The sequence below is a fragment of the Lolium perenne genome, chromosome 6, assembly GCF_019359855.2.
Source record: "Lolium perenne isolate Kyuss_39 chromosome 6, Kyuss_2.0, whole genome shotgun sequence".
Classification (NCBI taxonomy): Eukaryota; Viridiplantae; Streptophyta; class Magnoliopsida; order Poales; family Poaceae; genus Lolium; species Lolium perenne.
This window is the reverse complement of record NC_067249.2, coordinates 269062691-269073894: the sequence shown is the minus strand read 5'-3', so window position 1 is coordinate 269073894 and position 11204 is coordinate 269062691. Positions and strand designations below refer to the sequence as shown.

The 11204-nt window shown below is 44.2% G+C and overlaps 1 long non-coding RNA gene across 12 annotated transcripts; it reads right to left on the bottom strand.

Annotated features, from left to right (window-relative positions):
• Nucleotides 1-326: 326 nt before the first annotated feature.
• On the bottom strand, nucleotides 327-7387 carry LOC127326697 (uncharacterized). Of its 12 annotated transcripts, none has more exons than XR_011746268.1 (9): nucleotides 6726-7387; nucleotides 6308-6654; nucleotides 5951-6218; nucleotides 5454-5598; nucleotides 4791-4880; nucleotides 4011-4692; nucleotides 3372-3513; nucleotides 1512-3117; nucleotides 327-876 (listed from the first exon to the last, which is right to left on the bottom strand). It is a non-coding gene; the product is annotated as an uncharacterized lncRNA (long non-coding RNA). The 12 variants fall into 12 exon arrangements; XR_011746273.1 differs by having other exon boundaries at nucleotides 2298-3117; XR_011746267.1 differs by lacking the exon at nucleotides 327-876 and adding an exon at nucleotides 1053-1252.
• Between the last annotated feature and the right edge of the window lie 3817 nt (nucleotides 7388-11204).

The window sequence follows — 11204 nt, the reverse complement described above, 5'->3', positions numbered from 1 at the left end:
CCATAGGTTGCTCCAGCGGGGGCAGGAGGCCCACAAGTTGCCCCACAAACTCAGCAGGGGCTCCCTCAGGATCTAGAGGGGCTGCACCGGCGCGCTCAGGATTACCTCGCACGCGCGAGGAGGCGCTGGCAACGACGTGAGGCTTATTCTTGTCGTAAATACTGTTTTCCCACGAAAAAGGGATGGAAAAAGTCAAGGCAAAAGTATTTCGACAAAACTTGTGTCGTGCATCTAATTTCCCATGAAAAATGAGGGAAATTTCCGGCGAAAAAAGCACGAACGACCTTGGAGTTGCGACGGACTGCAGGGTATAACCACTACTAGATTTAGATGTGCGCCTTGGCGCACGATCCCGTGAAATTCGTGTTAATTTACATTTTAGGCAAGAATGGTGGTAGAAACCAGGTGAGAAAACAATATTACTTTTTTAGATTTAAAAAACAAATTCGATAGGTGAAATTAAGACAAAGTACATGAAATGAACAATGTAGCAAACGTGAGGTGCAGGGACGGAGCTGCCTTGAAGCCGTTAGGGTCAGCTAACTCTCACAAGAAAGAATAACTAATTAGTACCAGTATTAGATATTATTAAATTATAGAAGATGATCCAGAGATAGAGAGACTACATCACGCGAGGGTACTTTTGTCCAGCTCATCCCTGCCAAAAGAACGCCGTGCCCCTGAGGCCCTGAAGTGTGACACGACTGCACAGAACGTGATCCCAAGAAGCACCTCGAGCCTCCAAAGCCAGTTCATCCTCTTCCTCGCTCTCCCGAACGCCTGGCCCGGCCCCGAGCCAGGCGCTCGGCATCTGGGTGGCGGAGAATCCCGACACGTGCCAAGTCTCCGCGAGGATGGTGAGCCTGTCGCCGAACGCTAGAGAGAGTAGCAGCATATGAATGGGTACATATGGTGCAGATGAAGGAAAATATCCGTTTCATATGAATGGGTACATAAAAGCAGAGATGGCAGACTCTAAAGCTGAAATCTCCACCTATTGAAAACTGAATGCGGCACCTCTTATAAGGAGCCAATACATACATACTAACCACTATTCAAATCATTAATCAATTACAATTCCTAGTATTGTTTGCAGGAAGCGCTGACACATATCATCACCTAAATAGCAGAAGATGTTAAACAGGAAAAAAAAAAGGACAGCGAACATTGTTTTAGGTTTCAGTTGATAGTGATAAACAGAAATAACTGTTGATTGGTACGTGGGCAATTGGTGATCAAAACCTGATCTTCTCTGCATAAATAACACGTAAGAGGAATCAAATGTATATACATCTACAGTATACCCAAGGCACTTGAATAATCACACACAACTATAGAAGGGACACGAAACACCAACCAAAATCGAAAGTAAAGCATAGCAACCAAAATCGAAAGTAAGCCACAATGCAAAGCGTAATGTCATGTATGACAGACATAACTTCCGGACTGTTCTACCTCTATAAGAAGATTTTGTAATAATGTCGATTTGTGTGAGATGAGAATGCGGGCACCTCTTCATATTCCCTTGTAGGCTTATAATTTCCTTCCACCGCGTAAACTTATCGCCTATGTACTCCCTTTCAGGCTATAATTTCCTTCCACCGCATAAACTGATCTCTTATGTACACTTTGTTCCTTATGCAACAAAAGGTTTGTAATCGAATATAAAGAAACTGTAAAGTCGTTATTCCTGAATATTATCTTAAATTGCTAGAATACATATTATGGTCTTTTGACTGAAGTCTGCCTACTTAAGTGGAAGTGCATGAAGCATCTATCTCAGGTATATCAGAATCTTGTTTAACAAAGATTTTCTTACAAGAAATATGCCATTAAGTGACCAGGGGAAATAACATTAGTACCACGTGAGCAACATGAGTAAATAATGTTACAAAGAAGACACCAAACATGATGATCCTTTCTGGAGCAAACTGCTTGTCTAAGTGCATAACATGGACATGTGTACCTCTCACAATTAAAAAAAGAACAAATACAATTAACTAAAACAGAGACTTATAGGATAAGCAAGTAGCATATTAATTAGTTACCGTGCATATTGTGCCTCAGTAAGATAAGAAAGTAGCAAATTAATTAAAATATCATTGATGCATTCATTTTACTTATCGTGTACATAGGGCACACAAATGTTCAACATGAATAGTGGGTCTCCATGGGAAATTTAGTAGAATATACTGATTCATTCCACGAAAAGATTGATACTTGCTAGATAAATGTCCCACACGTAAACTTGAAAGCTCTAACCTATGTAATGAGAAAAGCTAGAGAGATTAACTTACATCGTAGTTACCTGCAGCCCCTTCACTAAGGTACCAAGCTCCCGCACATCGTAGTTACCTGCAGCCCCTTCACTAAGGTACCAAGCTCCCGCACATTGTCGATAGCAGTAACACATCCCTTCTATGCTGAAAATTGAGGTTGAAGAAAGAAGAGGAAGATTGTGTGAGATGGAGAGAGACCCTTACGCCATTACGCCAAGGAAGAAAACAGTGACCATTTACGGTTATAATAAATGCTTATTTCGTCAGTTAAAACCCAGATGTTCATTTCTTTGAGAACTTACAGAATCATAATCCATAATTATGTGTCCCTTGTTTAAAATATCTAAGCTTTAAGTGTTTAGTGCCCATCAAGAGACAAATATATTTCTTTAACATCTCACATCATTCCTTACTATTTGTTCTAAATCCATGCTGCCTGATGCCAATTGACATTAAATTCTCACAACACAAGCATTATTGCAGGTACAGGAAACTGTACATTTTGTAAGCGCTGCCAAGGAAAAAAAACAATAATCATTTAGAGCTATCACAGTTTTTTATTTATTCAGTGAAAGAACGCATGTTTATTTCTTCAATTACTTATAGAAACAGAGTACCTAAATGTGTGTACCTAAATGTGTGTACCTACTTTTAAGTCTGTACATATTTTAAGTGATTCCCAATATATTATATATGCTAAATAGTGAAAGATAGCAAGGAAGTAATAAATAAGGGCAATAGCAATAGGGTAGAATTGTAGAAATATGGTGGTACCTCCACAATGGCTATAGTTGATGCTCGAATAGTAACCCGATAGCAAGAATAGAAGATAACTGAACTTTACTTCGATAACCAGCGCAGATATAATATAGTTGAACCAGATAGCAAGAATACAAGTACTGTCACTTTCATGCTACTAAGAAATTAAAATTAGATGGCACGAATGGAGCATTTATAGATCACTTTTTTAGAACATAATATGGATTTATTAAGTGGTATGCACAAAGAATAAGGCCCAAGTAATGAAAAATAAATTCTCTCAATGGTAAATGGTAAGGATGAAAAAGAAGTCTGAATCGGTAGTTAGCTTACTTTGGGTTTATTTCCAGATCAGCTACTGCAAAACTAAGTTTCTTCTCTACAATGCTTCCAATTCTCCTGAGAATTCGACTGAAGATGTGCTGCAGAAGTGCCTCTTATCCGAAACATGTTTGTGTAGCCGTACGCTGTTCACCTGTGATGCACACAGTTCAGAAACAACATAGCCCAATCAGAATTTACATTACATAATTCATCCATTTGTAATAATGCCCCTTCAAGTAGATGCTACATGTTATTGAACCTTCAAATATGATTTTTAAGGCTATACAGATAACATGCCTTGCCATGCTCAGCAAACGTGTATAAGAGCAAAATGAAACAATAGTTATTGAACCATGTCCCTTGCGTATAAGAGCAACTGAAGTAAGACATGTTCATTTCCGTCTAATTTGCACCATGCAGCAACCATTCATTTTACCAGGTGATTTAGCTGCTTAAATTCTGCATTTGATATAGCATTAAGGAATCGTGGTTTGAATCACCAGTTTACTATGAACTACAAATTCACTATGTTAGTCTCTACATAAAAATGAAAATCAAATATTGTTATTTCGTTCAGAACTTATGCTTAGTAGCCACGACATAGGAATATTTAATGGTAGGCAGGCCAAGGGGAAACAATTTGATTACCATGCTCAGAGACGCGGAGGGCCACGTAACACCGCAACACCTTGGTGACGGTGAGCACTTGCTTTGCTTCAAGCTTCACATCCTCTGCAGCAGCATTTTACTGCAATCCAGCGATTACCATCCTCAGAGGCAAGTCTGTTGAACCGTTGTAGCCTGATATATAATAGCGTCAAGGAAATTTCTAGAGTAAGCTAAGATGAAGCTACTTGCATATGTACAAATTTTATAATGAACCTAGAAACTAACCACACAAGAAGAGGAAAGTAGATAACTGCTTCATGACAAATATGCACAAGGAACAAAATAGAGACAATAATCATTTACTTGTATTAGTCTGTTTCCTGTTTTCACAAGAACGGGAGCTGGCCTGTATAACAAAAACAAATGGCTCGAGTTTGAACTTCTTACTACCAAGAGGAGCATATCAAACACACAGAAGCTGGAACAGATTATAAAAAACAAAGCAATTTTTTGCCTTCAATGGAAGTTGAGGCATAATAATCAATGAGGTGAACCCACGACCAAAGATAGAGCACCATACAGGCAATGATTGGTTGGAGGTCCAGTATCACTAAACCATCCAATCTTACACGAAATATTGACCAAAAACCAGGAATTTCGGTTCCCTATGAGCATGGCCATACCACTCTGCGTACCCATTGATGTAATGCAATCAGAAATCCTGCAAGCATGGTAAGTCACTCATAAGAATGATTGGCTGTTCTCTAACCAAGGCAATTACCAAAAAAATATTTCTGAAAATGCATGAAGATGAATAACCTGTGTTGCTCCATGAGACAAGCAACAAACAACAACATCAACATGCGACATGAAATCTGCATCTTCAACGGTTACTAAATTTGGCAGGTCCTGCAGTATTAAAAGAGATCAACAATATGCCAAAAAAATCGTATAAACAAATGAACTACTTCTTAAAGGATGAGCTAACTTTGTATGTACAAGGTTGAAGTTTAGAACATAATGGATACTTGAAGAAAGCTAAATGAAAAATAAGTAACTGGGATCATGCTTAAGTAGGCTTGGTAATATAACGAAGAATGGAAGTAAATCTAATGGAGACATTAAGAGAAAGATAAATTATGCCATATTTGCAGTCCTACATAGCATACATAGCAGTACATGCCAATTGTGTTATAGAGAGAGAACCAACTAACTAAAAGGAAGAATGGTAGATGGGAAAAAACAAATCAATGGAAAAGCTTATAACTGCAGAGTATAGAAGTCTGATTGCTAAAAATATTGCACGCTGATGTGCACCTTGTTTTTTAATTAGATAATATGAGAAGGAAATTATACTGCAAATAGAACACTTCTCTAGCTGGCTACACACTCGCATTGTGCTGCCCCTTAGTGATACGGCTTCAGTATGAGGTTGCAGGTGTACATCCTAAGTCAGCCTGAGGGTAGGGATGTCTTGTTTACCTCGGGATGGTAGAGAGATGGCGAGATCGCCAATGTTGACACATTGCCAGGGGGCTGACCGACCACGGCGAACCCCACCACTGCACCTCCGGTCGTGGCTCAACATTGCAGATGCGATCTTAGAGTAGAGCCCAAGGCAGATATCCTGAAGGAAAAATCAATGACACGTAGGGGTACATATGCTATAATTTAATGTTAGTGAAATAGCATGCCTATTACAGGTGTCATTTCGTGACAAACAACCAAGCTTAATAACAAAAGATCAACTGTAATGAAGCAACAGTCATTATCCCTAGCACCCCTTAGCTGTTTTTTTTTCCAAAATGCAAACTCAAATTTAATAACGTGAAGAATTAAAGAGCATTCCAGCCTCCCAAAACAGAGCACTTGAAACAGAGCATTTCTGGACACCCTTGAAGCTGGTTTATGAAAGTCGATGATAAACAGCAAATAAGCAAATCCTGAGCACATGAAGAATAATTACAGGAGTAGATTACCTATATGATCGTAGGTCCATCCGTGTGTACAAACTGAAAAGGCAAGCATATCCATCTCATATCTCAGATGAAGCACAATAGAAGATGTCTTCCTGAGACTTGATATCATCTTGTTACCTAGGGCCTCAATGGATGGTGTAAATCTTAACGCATTGTAGTTAACACGGCAGCGGAGCTTTTGAAACTTTAGAGGAATGCCGATGTTTGCAAGAGGAGAATCTATCCTGCTAAAACGTATAACCTTGTGCTTTCGTACAAGAGGCAAGATCTGGAAGCAAGATAAGTGTAAAAGTAAGAATCAAACAGATGATAGAGCATAAGTATAAATATATTCTTGGAGGAAGATTACTTTCTAACCTGTCTCAAATAGTATTTCTCCCCAGACCAGCATACTGGTTGCATTGATAATGAAACTTTCCCACTGATTTTACATTGGAGATCTCTGATAATCTTCACCTCATATCTTATCATCTATGAAATTCTAGCATTGCATTCTAGTCCATAAAGCATAAATGCTTGAGCTGAATCCTCCCATTCCGTCACTAGTGAATGTGTAGAATGTGTTGTACTTCATACTTTGATAAGTAGCAGCACAATCAAAACATCCAACAGATTTAAGGAGATAGTGTCTGATTCCCCAATCTAACCAGCTACAGCACACACCATCCTCCACTCACACCCTCTCCTCCTCCGTCCACTACAGGCTGGAGAAACAAGAGTGAGAGCAGAGAGAGATAGAGAGGAAGAGACAGAGAGAGAGGAGGGAGAGGCAAACCTGGATGAATCTCAACCCGTTGCTGTTGCTACTGCCGCTTGACGGAGATGGGGCCTGCAGGAGAGTAGAGAAGGAGGCCACAATCGTCCGGTTCAGGGCTGCGCACCATGCCCCTGCTGCGTTAGGTTTAGGGTTAGAGGTTGGGGCAGAGGAGGAGGCCGCAAATGGCTACAGCAAGGCCACCCGCGCGCCCCCCTTCTCCATGGTTACTCCTCTACCAGATCCTCTCGTCCTCCGTCGGATCCTCCCCTCCGCAGCTGGTTTCTTGCCCACCGGCGCCTTCTCCGTTTCTCCATGCGCCGCCAGAACGAGAGACTATAGGGTGGAGGGGCGGCGACCAGCGACGAGGTGGAGGCGGAGGCGACTGTTCACGTGCACAGAGACCCGCCGCTGCGCTCGGGATCTTCCTGGCCGGCCCGCTCAGAGGAGGCCGCCGTTTTTTGGGGGAGGAGATGAACGAGAGAGAAGAGGATACGGGAGTTGGTGGCTGCCTCTCTCTCCATAGATCGACCCCTCTCTCCATGTCCACGAGGGGAGAGGAGGAGAGGGAGAGAGGCGTGCGGCGGCGGGGATGCGGGCGCGAGGGGAGAGGAAGGGGAGGAGACGGGCAGAGGAGTGGGGATTGGGGAGCGATTGGGGGCGTGGCGATTGGTGGAGGGCTAGCGAGAGATCGGGCCGAGCGGGGCTTTTCGCGACCCATGGATAAAAAGTGGGTCTGCGGGAGGGCCTCAGCGCCCTGGACGGAACGATGGCCGAGATCGCGCCACGTCAGCTCGATCGGACGGCCGAAAATCCAAAGCGCTGTGAGAGCTCCATGAGGGTGCAGCAATCATACCGTGGGATGCTTTACACTCATTCAATACGAAGTTCAGGCATCAGGCTTAGTTAATTATTACTTGACTTGACCGTACCGCCGCAGGGTCAGGCGGCACCACGTTTAAGTTACCGCCAGGGTGTTGAGTGGTAGTAAAATGGATTAGTTTAGGCTAAATTTTTGGAAAAAGTTTATTTTGTCCTAAACTTTTGCCCAAGGTTACTTTCTCAATTTGAGATACTAAAAGTAGTTCTGATCGTTTTTAAGGTTCGGGAGCATGAATGCAAGCCCAGGCTTACTAAAACTGGAGCCGTAAGAATTTTCTGGCACGTGAGACCCACTTGTCAGTGGGTTGCCAATTTTGTGTTAATTTCGTTCTTGGACACGTCCATTCTCTTTCTTTTTTAGATAAAGGGATTCTCTTTCTACCGATCACCCCTCGATTTCGGTAGCAAGAGGTTGCGTCCGTGCTGACTATGTTGAAGTCCTCCATCCCGAGATGCCGCCTGCAATCCAGCCCCCTTGGTTAGAGCATCCCCAGCCGTTGGGGCTCCCCGGGCCGAAATCCGGCGCTATTTAGCGCCGGATTGGACGAAACTTTGGACCGGGGAGCGCTGAAGTTCCAGCCGTCTCCCCGGTAGGCACACCCGGGGTTCGGCGACTTTTAGAGAAAAACGTCCCTGGATGACAAATTTCATGCATAATTCGGTGAATTTGACCACTTTTGCCAAAATTTGACTTATTTTTACAAATAAACGTTACAGTTTAACAAAACAAGACAAGTTTTCAAAGAAATCAAATGGAAACTAGTTGGTGTTGCCTCAAAGCGTCCATAAGTACTCCACCAGATCATCCTGCACCTGTTGATGCATTGTGGAGCGTGTCGACGATGAGCGACGCGAGGGAGCTGCCCGGCGGCGGAAAATAGGCAGAGGGTGGAGGAACGGTGGAATATAAGCTGCTGGGTGGAGGAATGGCGGAGTTGGGGCAACCCGTCGGCGGATTGCCGAGGGGTGGTGCCGGCGGCGAGAGAGCAAAGGGAGGGGAGGAGGGATTTGCGTCGACAAAGTGGTGGGGTTCGTCTGTTCTCTCGCCGACAGAGCGGGCCCGTCCCCGCTTTTCTCTCGTACGGAGTCCCCGAGCGCTCCCCGGGGGGCCGGGGATGGCCTGGGCTCTCCGGACGGATGAAAGGCCTAATCCGGACGAAAACGAGGAACCGGGAGCGCGACTGGACCGTTTTCGTCCATCTAGATGACAAAAAGGCGTCCTGGGGACCTCGTCGGGGAGACGGCTGGAGATGCTCTTACGTCCGGACCAACGCTCTTAACTCCTGGCACACATAAACCGAATTCGAGGTCAACATGGGTCGATCGAGGTCACTCCACAACACTAGCTCAGCCAAAACGATGGGCATTTCCTCAAATACAAATTATGCTATACTAGGTGGCTACTTCGCCTTCTACTCATCACTAAACAACGGCAGGCATGACCTTATCCCCAGACTCGAAGCAAGAAAATTAAAGATTGTATGGTTTCGGCACGGTGGCATGTAGCATGTCGTCATCCTGCGCTTGCAAGCTGCAAGCTCTCTCCGAGGCGCTCATGGCCGCACAACGGCTACTCGGCTGGATATACGCAGCACGAAGCGACATCATGGCGGGCGCTAGCAGGCACGCATGCACCCAACGGCCACTTGTAGAAAACAGGGCTTTCGTCTAGGCCTTTTGTCCCGGTTCAGTCTGGAGCCGGGACAAATGGTCTGGCCACGTCGCCCCGAAACCAGCTGGAGGGCACGTGGCCTTTTGTCCCGGTCCGTTAGGACCCTTTTGTCGTGGGCCGTGGCATGACCCGCGATAAAAGGGTCTGAGGCTTTCTGCGGTCTGCTGGCACCCCTTTTGTCGCGGGTCGTGCCACGAGCCGGGATAAAAGGGTCCAGGCCTATATATACACAGTCAGCCCCCCCCCCCACCTCCCTACATTTTTTTCCTTGGTGGTGAAAGGTGGAGGTTTATGCTAGCTCTTTTTTTCTTCATGTGCACAAGAGGTGTTTGATGAAATGTTTGTGAGGATGCCACTTGATTTTATTTGATAAGATTTCTCCTCTTTTTGATCCTAAAAGGTTAGCAACTATTTTCTCGTATACATAATCCATACAATACTAATTTTAGCATGGTGATTGCATCTGATACATAATTGTCCTTATGGTGCAGATGAGTCATCCATGGATATACGGTAACCGATGCGATCCCGCTTTCAGAGAGAGCGTGAAATCTTTCCTGCTTGTGGCCGAGGCCAACAAGTCGAAGCAAGGTTTTATTTGTTGTCCATGTCTGAAATGTAAGAATGAGAATGATTACTCTTGCTCAAGAGACATTAAGAGCCACCTGCTTTGGTACGGATTCATGTCCGGCTGTAATGTTTGGACCAAGCACGGAGAAGAAGGGGTTATGATGGAAGACGGCGATGAAGAAGAAGATAACGATGACAAAGTACCGATCTATGTTCTCTGAATACGATGATACCGCAATGGAAGACAATGAAGAAGAAGGAGGTGAAGAACGGGCACCAGATGAGTCTGGTGATGATGATCTTCGTCGGGCCATTTCTGATGCAAGGAGAGACTGTGGCACAGATAAGGAGAGGTTGCAGTTCGACAAGATGTTAGAGGACCACCAAAAATTGTTGTACCCAGGTTGTGAAGATGGGAAGAAAAAGCTGGGTAGCATATTGGAATTGCTGAAATAGAAGGCAGAGGCCGGTGTGACTGACTCGGGATTTGAAAAATTGCTGATAATATTAAAGAAGCTGCTTCCAAGAAAGAACGAATTGCCCGCCAGTACGTATGAAGCAAAGAAGCTTGTCTGCCCTCTAGGATTAAATGTGCAGAAGATACATGCATGCATTAATGACTGTATCCTCTACCGCGGTGAGAAGTACGAGAATTTGAATAAATGCCCGATATGCGGTGCATTGCGGTATAAGATCAGAAGAGATGACCCTGGTGATGTTGAGGGCGAGCCACCTAGGAAGAGGGTTCCTGTGAAGGTGATGTGGTATGCTCCCATAATACCACGGTTGAAACGTTTGTTCAGAAACAAAGAGCATGCCAAGTTGTTGCGATGGCACATGGAAGAACGTAAGAAAGACGCGATGTTAAGGCACCCCGCTGATGGTCGGCAGTGGAGAAACATCGAGAGAGAGGTCCCGGATTTTGCAGGTGAGGCAAGGAACTTATGGTTTGGTCTAAGTACAGATGGCATGAATCCTTTTGGGGAGCAGAGCTGCAGTCACAGCACCTGGCCCATGACTCTATGTATCTACAACCTTTATCCTTGGTTGTGCATGAAGCGGAAGTTCATTATGATGTCAATGCTTATCCAAGGCCCAAAGCAGGCCGGCAACGACATTGATGTGTACCTAAGGCCATTAGTTGATGAACTTTTGGAGTTGTGGGCTGAACCAGGTGTACGTGTGTGGGATGAGCACACCGAACAAGAATTTTACCTACGAGCGTTGCTATTCGTAACCATCAATGATTAGCCTGCTCTTAGTAATATTTCAGGACAGACGAACAAGTGATACAATGCATGCACACACTGTTTAGATGAGACTGAAAGTAAATATTTGAAAAAAAAGTAGGAAAAATGTGTACCCGTACAATCGCC